Below are 19,004 nucleotides of genomic sequence, written 5' to 3'. Positions count from 1 at the left end.
AGGAGAACCTCAACTTTCTTTCTTTAAAGTTGCGCTTCTGACCCTTGTAGTTGCAAGAAAAGTCTTTAAAGTGTGATCCACAAAAGCTCAAAAACCAGAAGCTGAATACAAAGAGGCACAGATAGACACATTCATTTCTAAAATCTCAAGATTTTGAAGCCAGGCTTGGGTTATCTGGGAGCCTGACACATGATTTTTGAGTGTTTAGGACTGGTTATTCATGTCAATATAGTTATTTATGCCACATTAGTGAACTGTGGACTTCAACCCATTCCATGAGTGAGTAATCCAGGCCAAGATTTAAGCAGAGCTGCTATGGGAACACTGTCAACTCACATTACTTGTACCCAGCATGCTAAATAAAATACTCTAGTTGAGTTTGCTGCAACTGACTCCTGCCTCTTGTTGGTCACCAGGGACACGATGGTGTGCAAGATTAATGTCTAAACCCTCAGGGCTAGAAACACAATTTTTCAAGTGAAAACTTAAAGGCTCTAAAAGCAGACTGAGTCACTGCCATAGCAATTTCAGAATGACTTTGCAGTAGCATCGAGACGCCTCAGTGATGAGGTCCCGTTGTGCTCGGTACTGTACAAACACTTAGTGAGAGAAAGTCCCTGCAATCTAAATAGACCTGAAAGTTTCAGGTGAGAAGGGAAACAGAAGCACGGGAGGATGAAGTGACTTGCTTAAGGCCAACCAACAGATCAGTGGCAGAGCTAGAAATACCAGCTCTCTAGATGTCCAGCCCAGTGCTTTATCCATTAGACTACACTGCCTCCCTTCTGGTCCCTGTTTATTTATAAGGAGCCTTGGATGTGAGCATGAAAAAAGCAGAGCAGAATACACGTCAGAGAGGTAAAAGAGTTTAATTGACTTCTTCCAGGTGGTTGTCTGAAGAACTATGAAAAGCATATTTTTGACTGCACCCTTTTAATCATAAGCATATTTTTAGACTGTACCTAGATTGGCAACTCTTTGAAGTAAAGACCGTGTCTTTTATGTAAATTACTAGGTACATTTACAGAGCTCAATTAATTAATAACAACATTTTCTGCTTGACGTGAAATATTTCTGACAACACTCCTTCGTCGTTGAGCTCCAGATGGCTTCTAATAGCAACCAAATGAAGTGGAACACCCAGCATTATCGAGTCTAGATTTCTGCATGACAAATGTTGGACCCAGGATTAGAAAAATGATATAGCATCATTGTGATTATCTGTTCCCTTTTAATCCCAGAGACGCCCTATAGAATTCAAAGCCCATCTCTTTGCTGCACATGTTATTAGCAAGCCCTTCCAGGTCTTGGATGGATTGTGCTGCAGCTAAATAAAACAGAATAAAGAAAGGAATCTGTTTCTGGTGATATCAATAAACACGTCGCTTTCTCAAAAGAACGACATGGAGGATGCAGCTCTTTGAAGAGCGCAAATAGATAGGAGTCTGTCCTGTCTCAGCGAAGTCACAATATTGGATGCAGAGGTGTTTGTATCAAAAGAAAAAGCAAACATAGCCAGCCAACTAGCTATACTTACCTATATACAGTGAAAGCTTTGTTATCCAGCACTCTGTTAACCAGAAAACTTTGTTAACCAGCATTGCCCCCAGCCACAATACTGTCACGTCTTCAGGCGCACAGGCCTGGCTTGATGTACCATGATTGGCTTAACAATTTTTTATTTAAGAAGTACTAATCATCTTTAACTCAGAATAGAAATGTGAGACAAACTGCCTCACACTACAATACTACCAATATTAAAAACTTGAGATTTACTATTATTGTCCATTGGTTTTTCCTAGGTTGATGGGACCCTCAGATAACCGGAATTTTTAGATAACCAGAACGCCCTATTCCCCGAGCGTGTAGGATAACACAGATTTCACTGTAACTTATTTTCAAACATTTCTGGGCCGAAATACAGACCAGAGAGAAAGACAGTAGTTCTCTTCATTGTTTGTTTGCAGCAGGCAAGGAGGTCTGCTCTGGCAGAATGATTTGTTTGACTCATGCATGAAGCGAGTTGCATGTATGTGACACTCTGTGCCCCAAACCGCAACCTAGCACCCCATATTTAGCGTGGTGATGTAATCATAGGTTTTGTAAAAGCTGGCCTTGTGAGCTATCACTCTAAGGGTATGTCTACACTACTACCTTAGTTCAAACTAGGGTGGTTAATGTAGTCAATCGAAGTTGCAAATGAAGCCCGGGATTTAAATATCCCCGGCTTCATTTGCATCTTGCCAGGCGCCGCCATTTTTAAATCCCCGGTAGTTCGGACTCCGTGCCCGCGGCTACACACGGCATGGAGTAGGTAGTTCGAATTAGGCTAATTCGAACTACCGCTACTCCTCGTGGAACAAGGTGTAACGGTAGTTCAAATTAGAAAGCCTAATTCGAACTACCTACTCTGTGCCTTGTGTAGCCGCGGGCACGGAGTCCGAACTAGTGGGGATTTAAAAATGGCGGCGCCCGGCAAGATGCAAATGAAGCCCGGGATATTTAAATCCCGGGCTTCATTTGCAACTTCGATTGACTACATTAACCACCCTAGTTTGAACTAGGGTGGTAGTGTAGACATACCCTAAGGGTATGTCTAGACTACATGGCTCTGTCGCCAAACCCATGTAGATTAGTTTACTAGACAGACCCAAATGAAGTGGCAATTTAAATAATCGCTGCTTCATTTAAATTAAAATGGCTGCCGCACTGAGCCGATCAGCGCTAGTCTGGACGCTCCGCAGTCGACATCAAAGGCATTTGTCAACCGCCCCGTAATGCCTCATGGGATGAGGTTTACCGGGGTGGTCGACAAATGCCTATGATGTCAACCAAGACATGGGTGAACGTGCACCACCAATAGAATCAAGAAAACCGGGCTATGGGCACTCTGCTAATCAGCTGGGAGGCATTTGAATTTCTTCTGAACAGCTGCACGAGCACCCAGCTGACAGGGAACACTGGAGCTGGATGTATTTGGGGCTGCAGTTTCTCTACTGCTGGTTCATGCAGTGGCTGGCCAGAGTCTGCACGTAAGTACAGCCGGCTGTGTTCACGCCTCTGTGAATGCTGGTGGAAGTTGTCGTAAGAAGAGGGCCTGAAACATAAGCCCATGCGTCACAGGCCTACTGTGAGGCCTGAGGCCTGAGCAAAAGTAGTCAAGCTAATATCAAGCGAAGTTGAGCTGTGAGCAGGAGGCAGGCCCTGATCACAGAATCTGGCCAGACTAGGGCTGATATTTCAGAAACACACCTCAGGGTACTAGGCACAAATCATGTAAACACACTCTGGGATAGTGTAACCCACACACCCAGGCTATGTCTACACTCGCGGCTTCTCGCGCGAGTAGTACGCAAATGAGGCTAAGCATGAAATATCGCCAAGCCTCATTCGCATACCTAATGAGCCACCATTTTTTTCAGAAGAGGCTCTTGCGCAAGAAGGAGCGTCTAAACTGCCCCTTCTTGCGCAAGAAAATCCCTCTTGCGCAACGCCATTCTTCCTGAAAAGTAATAGGTGTAACGGCATTGCGCAAGAGGGTTTTTCTTGCGCAAGAAGGGGCAGTGTAGACACTCCTTCTTGAGCACGAGCCTCTTCTGAAAAAAATGGTGGCTCATTAGGTATGCAAATGAGGCTCGGTGATATTCCACGCTTAGCCTCATTTGCATATTACTTGCGCAAGAAGCCGCGAGTGTAGACATAGCCCTAGTGTGGTTCACTGTCCCATGTTGTGACACTTAGACCACTTACAGCGAGAGATAAGAACAAGGGAGCTCTACAGCCTAAGCTGGGAGCCAGTTGATTTTATATCTCAAGCTGTAGAGGCTCTGACACTAAGCTCTAGAGGTCCCAGGTTCAAATGCACCTGGTGGCAGTTACAATAGCACCTGAAAACCCTGTTAGGAAAGCTCTTGGTACAAGCACACTTCCTATAGAGAACAAGAGCATAATGACCCATCCTCAGGGTAAGGTCAGCATGACAGCAGGGTGGATAGGGATGTTTTGATCAAACCAGCATGTAGAAGGTATTGGGTGGCACCCAGGTACAACAGGAGTGACGCGTAACTTATGTGTATATAGATGTAGCTGCGAGGAGCTGTCTCTGTCCAGCCTGGGGGCGTGGAAATTGCTGACGATTGAGCTGGTCCATTACTGGGGGCATTCACATACTAGCAGCGCTGCAGACATCGGATTCAGGGAGCCGGAGACTGTGCTGCATTTGGCCTTTGTACCTTATCTGATTTTGTGGCCACTGCGGTTTTCTCAGAGTTTGCTATGCTGGGGCAGTGCACAGAGGGAGCTTGTGCAGGCAGCTGAATGGTAATCAACATTTGACAGAGCAAGGTACTTCTCAGGCCACTCAGCCTGCAGTGTAGACGTAGCCTCCATATGTGAGTTATAATAGCAGCAGAGTGCAAGAGGGAACTGAGGCTGGCAAGTCAGAGACCTCAGTGGTATCCCAATTGGAGGTTGCAGCCTGGGGGATTCATCACAGTGCAACTAACTGATTTTTCGGGTCAGTGCCTGAAGTATAAGGTCAATCAACTCCATCATTTTGCATCCACCTGAAACAAAATTGTTACACATATTTTGACAAACAAAACAATTTTCCAAACAATAGATTTGGAGCAAATGAAATATTCTGTTTGGCGTGAAAAGACAGGTTACATTTCACTTTGGAGGACTTTTTTGTATCTTTGTTTAAAATACAACCAAAACTAAGTTAAAAGTGAAAAAGTCACTTCAGCTTGAAAAAGCAAATGCACCTGGATTTGGGGCAAAAATTTGTCAGGGATGGTACGTAGTCCTGCTGTGAAGGCAGGGGACTGGACTCGATGACCTTTCAAGGTCCCTTCCAGTTCTAGGAGATAGGCAATCTCCATTATTAATTCCACTTGGTCTAATTTTTTTTTAACCAAAACAGTTCTGCAAGTTTGATGCAATTTCAGGAAATGTTTTCTTTGACTAGAATCTGCATTTTAGAGGGGGAGGGCACAAAAAAGCAGAGTTGTCTGAAAACTTACCCCCAGCCATAGCTACAGACAAATGTGTATGCTCAATGTTTCTGCATTCCTTTAAAGCGCCTCCAATCCAGCCTTGTCCACATCAGCTGGGGATTTCAATACAGAATGATTGATTGTGTTATGAGCTGCTAGTCCATTACACACAACTTTTCCATCTGGAAGCATTTTTTTTCACCCCCCGGGGATTGTTCATCAGTGGCTGCATTAAGCATGAAGCCAAAATCCTCTCCTGAAATAGTGCGTAATCTAGCAGCGTTTTGTTCTTGTTGGGTTTAATTCCCAATATGCTACAGCGATGTAGAAACAAAGAGCCCTGCGGAAAGCTGTGGGAGGCATATGCCCCAGGAAAACCTATGACTTCCAAGAGCCACTAAGGAAACAAGCAGCCCCTTGCTCCCAGCCATCTTCATTGGTCAAAAAAGGGTGGGTGGGGTCTGTCACAGCCCCGCCTCCTTTGGGTAACAGCTGCTGCATGAAGCTAGGCATTCCCTCCCAAACCACAAGCAGTGCAGCTGTGAGCAGAAAATGCAGGCAGGCTAGGGCATGCACAGGAATCAAAATGTGGCCTTTTTTGGAAGAGCTTTTCTATGCCCCCCCGGGGCTGGAGAAGCTGGCTCTCCCCCCACCACCTCCTCCCCTGCCATAGCCGATGAAGCTAGCTTTTTCCTCCTCCCACCCCACCACCACTGGGAGAGCTGGCTTTCCTCCACCACCCCTTCTCCTCATGGCCAGAGGCACTGGCTCTTCCCCCCCACAGCTTGGGGCCCAGTGAGGCTGTGTGGGGCGGAGAGAAGCTCTCCCCACTTGTGCACTTCCCTGTGGGGAGCAGGCAGGACATGGGCCCACACAGGGAGCAAACTGGGCCCAGGGAAGGTGAGGCTCTGTAGAAGGTGGGTATAAACCCTGTTTTGATCAAACCCATGTATGATAAGCCCCCTCTTGCCTTTCATCTCCTCTCTCTTCCCTTCACCTGGTGGTAAGAATATAAAACAGCTCCATGGCTAAATCCAGACAGCTAATCCCTATCCACCATAGGGCATATCGCAGGAATGGGGAACTTTTTTGGGGTTTTGAGCTTTTGGGGGGCTGCTCACCCACAGAAAAATCAGTCAGGGCCACACAAAGACCCTCCTCACATTCCCCTTACACATCAGAGCTTAGGGGACCCAGGGTAGTAGATTTTGTGGGCCTCCTCATGCTCTGGGGTGGGGCACAAAAATGAGGAGTTCACTGTGTGGGAGGCGGCTGCCGGGAAGAGGACTGTGGGGTTTGGGATGGTGGTAGGGTGCAGGAATGGCCTGGGGGTGCAGGAGCATCTGGGGGGCGAGGGTGCTTATCTGGTGCTGTTCCCCGGGTATGCACATAGCTCTGTGTCCCATGCTGCTCCCAGGCACCGCCCCCTGCTGCTCCTATTGGTCTCAATTGCACCCAATCAGAGCGGCGGAGGGAAAGCCTCTCGCTGGAGAGGGTGCAGCAGTTCATGGCTTCACTTCCTCCCCAGCCTGGCAGAGCCCACGAGTTGGATCCAGCCCCAGGGTTCGGGGCTCTTCCCCCTGAGCCAGCACTGGTGCTCCAGTCTTGGGGGGGCGGGAGTTCCAGCAATGGCGTCCTGATGTGGAGGGAGGGGAGAACACTGAGCCTCAAGGGGCTGGATCCTGGCAAGCTGGGGGCCACATTTATGGCCAAAACACAAACCAAAGGTTTGGGTGAAACTTTTGGCAAGTGCTTCTAAATCCACAGGCAGGAACCAGCGCTGGTCCAGGAATAAATCACTCACTAAAGCAGGGGCCACATTGCTAATGAAAAGCGAATGGCTTTACCAGCCAGACTGGGACCTTTTATTCAGTTTTTCAGGAGGTAACATTTGCAGTCCGTTTGCTCAGTTCTGGACATTAAACACTCCACATAAAGGTGGCTATTGACAAGCCTGGACATCTAGAAATAAATTGCCCAGCTGGTCTGTGATGCCAGAAGAGCCCTGGAGGTACATTATGTCCAGGGAGAAGTGTGTGTTGAGTGCGTGTCTTGAAATGAGCTCTGCTCTTTGACGTCAATAACAGCCAAATATGCTAGGATTCTCCCTCCTCGTTCATTACCTGCAGGATGTTTGTGTCGACACTGCACTCCTCAAAGAGCAGCCAGTTGCAAATCTCCCTTTCTGACTAACACTTGGATTTCCAAATCATGGATTGGACCAGTGACATGGACTTCTTTGGGGCTAGGAGTGCTTAGATTGGCTGAGAGAGTGGAGTTGACTCCCTGGTCTTGGGAACTGCACGTGTCTCCTCCAAGACTGGGGGAACAAAGCAGGAGGGGAATCCTATAATGCATCATGTCGCTAAGGTTAAACTCTCTGGCTACATCTACACTACAAGGTTTTTGGGCAAAACTGACCCTTTCTGTGCAAAAACCAGTGGAGCGCCCACACCTCAAGTGTGCTTTTGCGCAAGTAAATGGGCAGAAGAGAAGGGTTTGGGTGGTACAGAGCTGTGAATGGCCATCAGAGCTTTCTTGCGCAAGAGCGTCCATGCAGTGTGGTAGAAATGTAGCCGTGTTAGTCTGGTGCAGCTGAAACAAAAAACAGGACTGTGTAGCACTTTAAAGACTAACAAGATGGTTTATTAGGTGATGAGCTTTTGTGGGCCAGACCCACTTCCTCAGATCAAATAGTGGAAGAAAATTGTCACAACCATATATACCAAAGGATAAAATTAAAAAAATGAACACATATGAAAAGGACAAATCAAATTTCAGAACAGAAGGGGGATCGGGGGGAGAAGGAAAGGAGGTAAATGTCTGTGAGCTAATGATATTAGAGGTGATAATTGGGGAAGCTATCTTTGTAATGGGTAAGATAATTAGGGTCTTTATTCAAATTTGAGTGTAAAGTGTCGAATTAAGCATGAATGACAGTTCAGAGGATTCTCTTTGAAGTGAAGCCTTAAAAGGTCTTTGAAGCGCTCTCTTGAGCAACAGCACATCACTTTTGCAATGCACCTTGAGGTCTGGATGCGCTTTTGTGCAATAAGTTTTTGCAGAAAGTCTCTTCCGCAAAAGGCTTCTTGTACAAAAACTCTGCGGCGTAGACGGAGCCTCTGTGTATAATCCAGGAGAGAAAGAAGCAGCCCAAGGGCCTAGAGAGGCCTCTGATATGTGGACTATGTGCCTGTGTCTAGACTGCATCCCTTTTCCGTAAAAGGGATGCAAATTAGACACAGCACAATTGCAAACGAAGCGGAGATTTAAATCCCCCCAGCTTCATTTGCATAAACATGGCTGCCGCTTTTTTCCGGCTCAGAGCTTTGGCAGAAAAAAGCGCCAGTCTTTTAAGAGGAATAAGGGATCTTTCAGAAAAGGCTTTATTTTCCGAAAGATCCCCATCTAGACTGGCGCTTTTTTCCGGCAAAGCTCCGAGCCGGAAAAAAGCGGCAGCCATGTTTATGCAAATGAGGCGGGGGGACTTAAATCCCTGCTTCATTTGCAATTGCGATGTGTCTAATTTGCATCCCTTTTACGGAAAAGGGATGCAGTCTAGACACAGCCCATGTGATTACACAGAACACCACCATGCAACCATGCCTTACTGTCATGAAGCCCTGATTAGTGTCTGCTATCTTCCCCCTACCCCCTCCGATCTGCTCCGAAATCAGAAGCGCTGCTCTGAGGAAGAGCCGAGCGGTGCTCACACACACGCCCCAAAGAGCAAAGCCAAACGTGGAAAAGCGGAGGTGTGGCATGACAAAATTACAACTGCCAAATCCTTTGGTGGAAAACCTGTCTGCTCCTCTCTCCACAGCTAGCTCCAAAGGGAGACTCTCTGGTACCGACCCCTTCATCAGAGAGGGAGCCATGTTGCTTTCTTTGACGCTTTTTGTGGCATCTCATTAGTGCCTGGAGGAAGGCAAAAAGACACCTCTCTCTCTCAAGTGGGGAACAAGCGCTCTGAAGAGCAGAGACGGGTGGCTCTGTGGAGCCTGCTTGTGGTTCTCTCCCTTGACAGAGCCTGTCCTTCGAACGCTACACTATTCCACTGACAGAAAAAACCCTGATGAGCTCTGTAATGAGGAGCCACTCAGGGGGAACTGGAGGACAGCTTGTTACCACTTGAAGGGGAAAATACGTGGGGGAGCTATTAAATCCCCACTTGCTTCCTGCAGCTCCGTGCTGGCATTTCCCTGATACACTGCCGAGCGGCGCGGAGCTAGCTGATTACTGATTTTTCTGTTGTCCCTTTAACGATCTGACTCGTTACCATTGGTGAGTGTATCTCAGCTTCTGCCGGCTTTTGCTTACTAGCTGCTTCAAAGTACAGTGTGCCCCTCCCCTCCGCCCGTGAAGAGCTCATCCACTCTCGAGTGCCCCTTTGGTGCTGAGGACGTGTGTCCACAAGCTCCTCTGCTCCAACTGGCTCTGGGAGGGGAGGTATCCCAGATGCCCTTTCTTCTTGGTTGCCTGGAAACAGGGTTCTTCTTACCCCCTTGTGTAGCTACTGGGACATGGGGCGGGGCCAGGCCTGCCCACTCCTCTGTAAATAACAGTTGTCCACTAAGTGTCATTACTCGCCCACTAGGCCACTCCCCCAAGAAGCTTCTCCATCCACCCACTCCTTCAAGGCTTTAAGAGAAAGGCCTCACATCACCCTGTCCAGGGTTCTGCAATTTGCCATAGTTCACCACAGCCGGTCTTCAGCCTCTGGACCTTCAGCCAGGTCTGCAATCCAGCCCACATTCAGAACTATCCAAGGGGCTGCTGTTTCCCAGACTGTCCCTGGGTCTGCTTGACTTGAGCTCCAAAGAGGAACTGCCACACCCTGGCCCAGCAGCTTCTTTATACTGGCTTGCTGGGCCCTGATTGGCTGAGGCAAAAGCAGCCACTCTAGCTTGCTTGGAGGACCTCTCCTCTGCTCTTTTCCCTGGAGCAGAATGTGGCAAAGCCACCAGCCTCCAGCAGGGGGCTTTGGGCCTATCCCATCTCGTCACACCCCTACTTGTGATAAAATGAAGGGACACCTGGTGGATGTGCAGTGAGGCAGGAGCTGTGTGTCATGGGGCGTTCTGTTGTCTGCACACTCTGCATTAGAGCCAGGTGCCCCGCACAGCATGCTTTAGGTGTCTGGTAATGAGGACAGTACCCATTTGCTGTCCTGCATCACAGCCTGTTGTCCCTCCAGGTGAAAGTGACAAGTTATATTGGCAGGAGATAGGAAGCCCTGACATAAATATAATAATAACATATGGAGATATACCTATTTCATAGAACTGGAAGGGACCTTGCAAGGTCATCAAGTCTAGTCCCCGGTACTTATAACAGTACCAACCCTGATAAATTTGCCCCAGATCCCTAAATGGGCCATGCAAGGATTGAACTCTCAACCCTGGGTTTAGCACCTCAATGCTCAAACCACTGAACTCTCCTTCCCTCTCATTGTAACAGCCACAAAATCACGCCAGGTGTGGCTGTAGGATTGTTTTGTCTTTACGTCCGGGTTAAAGGCGTGGGACCGATACTTCTCGTCCATCACAGGACAGAGCAGTGAAGAGCAGCCATTCAAGCTTACCCCACCAGTGTGCCCTCGGAGGTGCACGCCTGAGCAACTGCACAGAAAAATGTCTAAGTCCACCCACCTCCTTCACACAGCCACACAGAAGCACTCACCTTCCTGCTGGCTCAGGAAGGTGAGTGGCATGGCTGCTCCCACAGCTGGGGCCGCGTGGCGGGCGGGGCCGGGGGCTGCTACTCTGGCGTCTGGGGCTGTGTTGGCGGATGGCTGTTCCAGCTGCTGCTGCGGTTTGCAGCCACGTGGCGAGCCAGAGGGTGTCTGTCGCTGAGGTTTGGGCTGTGGGCAGGTGGCTGCTGCTGGGGTTTGGGGCTGCAGGTGAGCATGGTGCTGCCACTGGGGGTTGAGGCAACGGGAAGGTTGCTGCCCAGGGCTTCAGGCAGTGGCCATGTGGCAGGCAGGCAACTGGTCCGGGGCTGGGGCTGTGTGGCTCAAACACAGCATTTCTTCAGTCTCGAGTGTGACCAATTCTGCTCTCACACAGCGGTAAATCAGCACTAGTGAGAACACAGGTAGGTGAATAAATATTTACTCTTCTTTTAAAAAAAGAACAGATGCCCACAAAATAACCTTTTGGGAGCTGTTTTACTACAGCTCTAGTTTTGGGGCTTACTCTGTAAATGTCTTCATTAGAAATGGAATCACTCTGTTTTGAACTGTCCTTGAAGACTAAAATGTAGGGTTTTTACAGCTCTTGGTGGTATGCTTAATGCACTTGATATTAGACTTTGTTCTCCCATACTTGTACTGAAATAAAAGAATCTTTAAAGATGGAAGGAAAAAGCGATTTGCCATCGTAATCATAAGCAGTGGAATATGGAAAATCTAAACAGTCTTCAATATTGTACAAATCAAAGCCCTGGTCCATGGGAATTTGCATATCTTCCTCCGATCATTTTTTCGAAGGTGGGTCTTTCAAAAGTGAAAGTAGGCTGGACATTTTTTTTCCTGGAAAAAACCCTTTTTCGAAAAAAAACCCCCGCTCATCCTAAAAAAAAGAGGTTCACACAGTTTTTCGAAAAGGGTTTTTTTCCAAAAAAAATGCATCCAGACTACTTTTGCTTTCGAAAGAGCCGCTTTTGAAAAAGCGATTGGAAGAAGATATGCAAATTCCCACAGAATTTGCATATCGACTTTTGAAAAAACCCATAGTTTAGACATAGCCTAACAACGCAAGTTGGAGGAAGGTTGGGCAACTCTTCCTTTGTATTCTTCCTCAACAATATTCATCTGAAATGATTACTTGCGTGGTGCTCTCTGTGAAATGACCAGCAGTGAAATTTTTAGTACTAAATGTAACTAAAACTGTTGTTAAATGCATTCTTCATCTCCCAGTACTGGTACAAATATCATTTACCAGCTTGCTGTAAGCTTCTTGTGGTTCTTCCGTAAATTACATGGGTGTCATTAATAGTACCCAGTTCTGGTAACTCTTCCCGATACAATCAGCTACTAGAAGTGGGCCTCATCCTCCCTGATTGGATCCACCTCGTCATTTCTAGCCTGATTCTGGCCTGAATATTTATACCTGCCTCTGGAAATTCCCACTACATGCATCTGACGAAGTGGGTCTTTGCCCACAAAAGCTTATGCTCCAACACTTCAGTTAGTCTATAAGGTGCCACAGGACTTCTCACTGCTCTTCCCAATACAGTCCAGAAGACACATTCCACCTTCCTTTATAGCTATAGTAAGTCAAAGAAATACTATGTTAATGTAGCATCAATGTGAGTCTGCCTGTTCCTTTAGAACACCCGATGGATTAACCATAGATGCACACTGATAATAGATAGTTCTCCCCAGCTGGGGATATATCAGGTTAGGATAGCATCTTTAACTATACACTGAAGACATTTTTCTAAATACTGGGCATGAATTGGCCCAGTGATGTCTCAGGTGCATGTGATTTGGTTATTGTCAGAGCGTGCACGCAAGGTTCTGAAAAGCTGCAATTTTCAGGCTGCTACAGCTGAGTTGTCTATCAGCGGGCTTGGCTGTGTCTACACTGGCCACTGAACGACACAGCGTATGTCCTTCAGAGGTGTTACCCCTCGCCTCCCAAGACAAAAGTTTTGCGGCAGCAGGTACCAGTGTGATCAGCGTGTGGTGTGCAGGAGCGCTCTCCTGCTGACAATGAGAATGCTGTTCATTGAGGGTGGAAGTATTTTGTCAGCAAAAGAGCTGATAAACATCAGCTGCACTGTCCGACTTTTATTGGCATGCCTGCGTTGCCACCAATCACAAGAGCTAGTGCCCTGCCAGGCCTGTCAAAGAATAAATCCCATTAGTTGAAAGAAGGCGGAGGGAGGGAAACAGAGGTTGAAAGGAGAGGAAAATGGGGAGCAGGAGAGAGAGTAAAATGGACAGTAAAAAAAGGAGCAGTGAATGGAATTGCAATTTTCTACATTCTGCCTATTTCCGATACAATTTCCACACACCGTTTAAATGCAGGCACCAATCAGATGAATTGTGCCTCTGCCAACTTAAACTGCAAGCACAAGTCAGACAGCTATTTGTGCTGACAATCGATTTTGCTAGAATAAAACCCTTTGTCCTGTGGGCAGGTGTGGCTTTTTCCCGGGGCAGTCTTTGGAAATTGTAGCCCTTCAAAAACTCCATTTCTCCCTGAGCTGTTGACTGGCAGGGGAGCCAGGTAGACACCGATGGTCTCAAGTCCCAAGGGGGCTTGCAAACATTTCCTTTGCTTTTGACCTGTGCGGGATGTGAAAGTAGACTAAAATATATTGTAAAAGTAGAATGAATTAAAGAAATGTTGTGTGTTCCTCTAGCAGGAAGAGAGATGTTAAGGTAAAGGTGTTTGTGTGTAAGCAGGAAGAAGGGTGTTGAGGCAGAGGACAAATGTTCCACTTAAGGGTGACAGTGAGACATTAACAAGAGATTGGTGAGAGTTGATAAGGAAATGAGATACTTGACTGACCCCAGGTAACTTTGTCAATTCCTGCCCTTTTTCAATCTTTTGTCTGTTCAATCTTTTTATCTGTATAAATAAGGTGGCTTGGGTTTGGGATAGGGTCTCATTTTTCTGGTTGTATTAGCAAAGCGCTTTGCTAATAAAACAGAGTGGCCTACGAAAATTGTGAGTCTTGAGTCAACTTTGACCCGGACTTGCAGCTCTAAAGCTTGGCAATGAGTTTTGGCTTTGAATAAACCTCGGCTACGTCTACACTGGCATGATTTTCCAGAAATGCTTTTAACGGGAAAGTTTTCCATTAAAGCATTTTCGGAAAATCACGTTTAGATTGGCAGGACGCTTTTCCACAAAAGCACTTTTTGCAGAAAAGCATCCGTGGCCAATCTAGACGCGCTTTTCCGCAAAAAAAGCCCCGATCACCATTTTCGCGATCGGGGCTTTTTTGTGGAAAAGAAATCTCTGCTGTCTACACTGGCCCTTTGCGCAAAAGTCTTTCAGAAAAAGACTTTTGCCCGAACGGGAGCAGCATAGTATTTCCGCAAAAGCACTGACAATCTTACATGAGATCATCAGTGCTTCTGCGGAAATTCAAGCGGCCAGTGTAGACAGCTGGCAAGTTTTTCCGCAAAAGCAGATGATTTTGCGGAAAAACTTGCCAGTCTAAACACAGCCCTCACGTTTACAGGACAACACCATCAGAACTAGTGACAAGCTGAATCTCTCAAGTCTGGCATCCTCGGGGCCTGACCGGTGCTGAACCAGAGAATTTGCCAAACCACGGGAAGTCAATATTGTCTAGCAGTATGACCAACACTTCCACTGCTTGCTGGGCTCTGAGAAGACACTTAGGGGTCCATTAGAGCTAAATAACAGCACAGAGCAGTGAGAGCCAGGACTGGTAGCCATAAACATGTTATGCAACTGCAGGAAACGTGTCTGCACCCATGCTAAGTGGACATCCAGCTAACTACAATCATTCCGGACCACAGATGTTGCCGGATCAGAGTGTGCCGGACTGGAGAGGTCTATCCTGTAGTTTCTCACCCCCTTGGTGGGAAGGATAAATCAGTGAATCAGTTCCCCCAAAGCAGGGCTGAAGTCCCTGGAAAAAGTTTGCAAACCTCCCTTTGTAATGAAACCTTAACCCTTCCTGTGCACACTGATCTCTCTGCTCTAACGATGTCTGTGTTATTGCTGTGGAGTTTATGTCTGATCGTCTGTCTCAGTGTCCGGCTGTCTCCTTGCCAGCCAGCACTGCAAGCAGAACTCTTTGGCTATGTCTACACTGGCATGATCTTGCGCCAGAGCTATGCAAATGAGGCTAAGCGTGGAATATTGCTGAGCCTCATTTGCATATCTAATGAGCCGCTATTTTTGCGGAAGAGGCTCTTGCGCCAGAAGGGGCTGTCTACACTGCCCCTTCTTGAGCAAGAAAAACCCTCTTGCGCACTGCTGTTACGCTGATTATTTTCAGGCATAACGGCATTGCGCAAGAGGGTTTTTCTTGCGCAAGAAGGGGCAGTGTAGACACTCCTTCTGGCACAAGAGCCTCTTCTGCAAAAAAGGCAGCTTATTAAATATGCAAATGAGGCTCGGCGATATTCCACGCTTAGCCTCATTTGCATAGCTCTGGTGCAAGATAGCGCCAGTGTAGACATAGCCTTTGTGTCTGTCTGTCTGTCTGGACTGGAGTGCTCGATGGGCGTCAATAGCAAACGCCAGGAGTTTGAAGGTGACAAAATGCAATTGATTTTAGCATGTGAATCTCTTTCCTCTTCCTTAAACAATTCAGTTTTGTTCCTTAACCTGAAAAAAGCCAGGCTGGACTAGTGTGGGTTGCTGGAAATAAAACCTGGCTCTGACAAAGGATTTCCCCAGGATAAAACTCGTGTCACACTTTTATTGTAACTTGTGTCACAACAGTGATCGGGGGCATTCTAAAGAATGGGTCAGAACAGTGTTAAATCACTTAAAATCTGTACAATAAAACAATCTGTACAAAGCCTCCTTCATGAGACACTCCGAATTCTTCCCTAGAGCAGGTCCACTTTCGGCACCCAGTCAGGTCTGGGCTCAGTGCAAAAACCAGGATCATGTGATCAACGCCTGTGTCCAGGGGCGGATATATGGCAGGACGAGCGGGGCGGCCGCCCCAGGCCCTGCGCTTCAAAAAGCCCCGCGCATGCGCTGTGACAAAGGGGGGCCCTGCAAGATTATGCTGCCCTGGGCCCCGCAAAACGGTCATCTGCCCCTGCCTATGTCATAATGCACACACACAGGAAGGGCAAATTGAAGTTGCCCAAGGTTTAGTCGAGATTTAAACATTTAATTTCAGTGACATGATTTCTGAGGAGAGGCGGAGGCAACTGGACTTATTTAGTCTGTAGAAGAGAAGAGTGAGGGGGGGATTTGAGAGCAGCCTTCAACTCCCTGAAGGGGGGATCCAAAGAGGATGGAGAGAGGCTGTTCTCAGGGGTGAGAGATGGGAGAACGCGGAGCAATCGTCTCAAGTTGCAGCGGGGGAAGTCTAGGTTGGATATTAGGAAAAACTATGTCCCTAGGAAGGTGGTGAAGCACTGGAATGGGTTCCCTAGAGAGGGGATGACAGCAGGACTGGGCTCCAGATAAGGTGGGAGGGCAGCTTCACTCTCCAGGGAGGGGCGGGGCCTTGGGTGGAAGGGGTGGGGCTAGAGGTAGCCAGCCCTCAACTCTACTTGGTGTGCGCCCCCTGCTGACAACCCTCACAGCTGCCTGGAGCGCACTTTTTGGCACTCCAGCTGTGATTTAATAGGCCTGGGCTTCCAGCTGCTCTCCCTGCTGAATTGCTGGGTCTCAGGGCAATTTCACCCTTTGCCTCCCCTTCCGGTTAGCAAGCCTGGGGGGTGGAATCTCCATCCTTAGAAGTTTTCAAGCCTCAGCTTGACAAAGCCCTGGCTGGGATGGTTTAGTTGGGATTGGTCCTTGTATGAAGAGCAGATGGGACTTCAGCTGTTTTCAAACTACAGGTCTCTACCCTGCACCGGGTGGTGGGATGTCGGGCGCTGGGTCTCCTTGCTGCAGGGGGGTCAGGTGACCAGTGGGGTGGGGGGAGGAGGGCCTAAGGCAGCTCCCTGCTTGTCTTGGCACCACAGACTGTGCTGTGCCCCAGAAGCGGCCAGCAGCAGGCCTGGCTCCTATGTGGGGGATGAGGCACACAGGGCTCCATGCACTGCCCCTGCTCCACGCACTAGCTCCACACTCCCATTGGCTCAAGGTGAGCCCCTCCTGCCCCAGCCCTGAGCCCCCCCAAGTCAGACCCCCCAAACCTCTCCTCCTCAGCCCCTCCCCAGAGCCCACACTCCAGTCACATGATGGTGGGTCACGGCATCGAGCATTTCCTTCAACTGGGTCATGAGAAAAAACGTTTGAAAACCGCTGGCCTAGGTGACCTCCTGAGGGTCTCTTCCATCCGTTATATTCTCTGACTCGGTGCCATCCAATCCACTAGGGTGTCCATCTGAGCAGAAGGGTGGACACAGGACAATGAGCAAACAGGAGCATTTCGTTTCTATACCTGGACTCAGCTTGGTGGTGCCTACGGAATAGGGATAGGCCGGAGGGGTTTTTGGGGCAGTGCTACTATCGATAGTGCTGTCCCAGGCCCTCGGGGGGCAACGAGCAACATCGACAGTGCTCCGTGTCGCTAGAGCAGTGGTCCCCAACCTTTTGAAGCACACACTTTCTGAATTTAAATGCAACCCAGGATCTACCTCAAACCCAAATATCTTGGCCCCACCTCCTTCGTGCCTCTTCTGAGGCCCTGCCCCTGCTCACTCTGTCCTCCCATCTCCCTCCCTTTCACCAGGCAGGGGCAGAGGGTTGGGGTACAGGCTCTGGTCTTGGGTTAAGGGATATGGAGTGTGAGGGGGGCTCTGAGCTGAGCCTGGGGAAGGGAGCTGGGGTTCAGGGTCTCTAAGGGTATGTCTACACTACCCCCCTAGTTCGAACTAGGGGGGTTAATGTAGTCATACGGAGCTGCAAATGAAGCCCGGGATTTGAATTTCTCGGGCTTCATTTGCATGATCCCAGCCGGCGCCATTTTTAAATGCTGGCTAGTTCAGACTGCGTGCCGCGCGGCTACACGCGGCACGAACTAGCTAGTTTGGATTAGGCTTCCTAATCCGAACTAGCTGTACACCACGAGGTTTGGATTAGGAAGCCTAATCCCAACTAGCTAGTTCGTGCCGCGTGTAGCCGCGCGGCACGCAGTCCGAACTAGCCGGCATTTAAAAATGGCGCCGGCCGGGATCATGCAAATGAAGCCCGGGAAATTCAAATCCCAGGCTTCATTTGCAGCTCCGTATGACTACATTAACCCCCCTAGTTTGAACTAGGGGGATAGTGTAGACATACCCTAAGGGAGTTTGGGTCCAGGGGGCTCAGGGCTAGGGCAGGGGTGTGGGGTGTAGAGGGGGTACATGACTGGGGCTGGGGTTCGGAGCTGGCTCCAGCTGGACACTGCTTACCACAGGGGGCTCTGGGGTGGTGGTGCAGTGGGGCTAAGGCAGACTCACCCCTGCCCTGGCCCTGCACTGACAAACTCCTTCCATCCCAGGCCCTGTTGTGCCCCCTCCCCCGCAGTCTGTGGAGATAGAATATAGGGTGGGAGAGGGGCACCCTGACATCAGCCCCCTTCTCCTCTCTCTTCCCTGCTCTGTATCTCATGCAGGAGGCTTCTGGGGGTGAAGCAGCTCCAAGGCAAAGGGCAGGAGATGTGCAGCAGTAGGGGGAGGGGCAGCTGAAGTGCTGTGCTTGATCGCCTCATGGCCAAACCAGTCAGGATCATCTGTCAGAGGCTCCAAGATCTACTGGTAGATCCCGATCGACTGGTTGGTGACCACTTCCAGGGCTGGCCTTCCCATGAGGTGAACTGAGGCAGCCGCCTCAGGTGCCAGACTGGGGGGCAGGAGGGGGGCGGGGAGGGAGCCACTAGGTCCCAGAGTTACGTGTTACTTTTAATTTTTGAACAAGGCATTTTAAGTTGTTAGTTCTTTATTGGGGTAGGTAGCAGAGCAGTCCCATGAGAGGAGTAGAACAGGAAGAAGGCAGAATTGAGACCTTGCAAATTTTGGCCCAAGCGAGGGAGCATGGGGGCATCATTTGAGCTCCCCACCACAGGTGTCAAAGTGCTGTGGGCCGGCCCTGACCACTGCCCTAGAGCAAACGAGTCCTTAGGAAAGAGAGAGCTCGTGTTAATGCAGTGCTCTCCAGTGATCGGGAAGGTGGCAGGAAACGTGCAGAATGCACACACGAGAAGTATCTACCTCCACAGTGCTTCTCCACACGCTGCCCGCCCGTCTTTACAGACACACAACGAGAAAGAGAACATTTAACCGGCTCACACAGGAAGACTTAGACAGTTCTTATTTGATAAAACAGCAGGGCCCGGTACACTTCAGGCGCCTCTTAGGCAGACTGTTTTCCTCCGTGATGAAGGCACCAGCATCACAGG

At 48.8% G+C, this 19,004-nt stretch overlaps 1 long non-coding RNA gene across 1 annotated transcript in view; it reads right to left on the bottom strand.

Moving 5' to 3' along the window:
* Positions 1-3,721: 3,721 nt before the first annotated feature.
* LOC112547379 (uncharacterized) overlaps positions 3,722-19,004 on the bottom strand; it is a 31,615-nt gene continuing 16,332 nt past the window's right edge. The window contains exons 3-4 of the long non-coding RNA XR_003091118.2: positions 5,025-5,110; positions 3,722-4,565 (exon numbers count right to left, since the gene is read on the bottom strand). This is a non-coding gene — a long non-coding RNA (uncharacterized LOC112547379). The remainder of the gene's footprint in view (positions 4,566-5,024; positions 5,111-19,004) is intronic.

This window comes from Pelodiscus sinensis, chromosome 18, assembly GCF_049634645.1.
Source record: "Pelodiscus sinensis isolate JC-2024 chromosome 18, ASM4963464v1, whole genome shotgun sequence".
NCBI lineage: Eukaryota > Metazoa > Chordata > Testudines > Trionychidae > Pelodiscus > Pelodiscus sinensis.
Note: the sequence above shows the minus strand (reverse complement) of the source record. Positions and strands in the feature narration are given on the sequence as shown.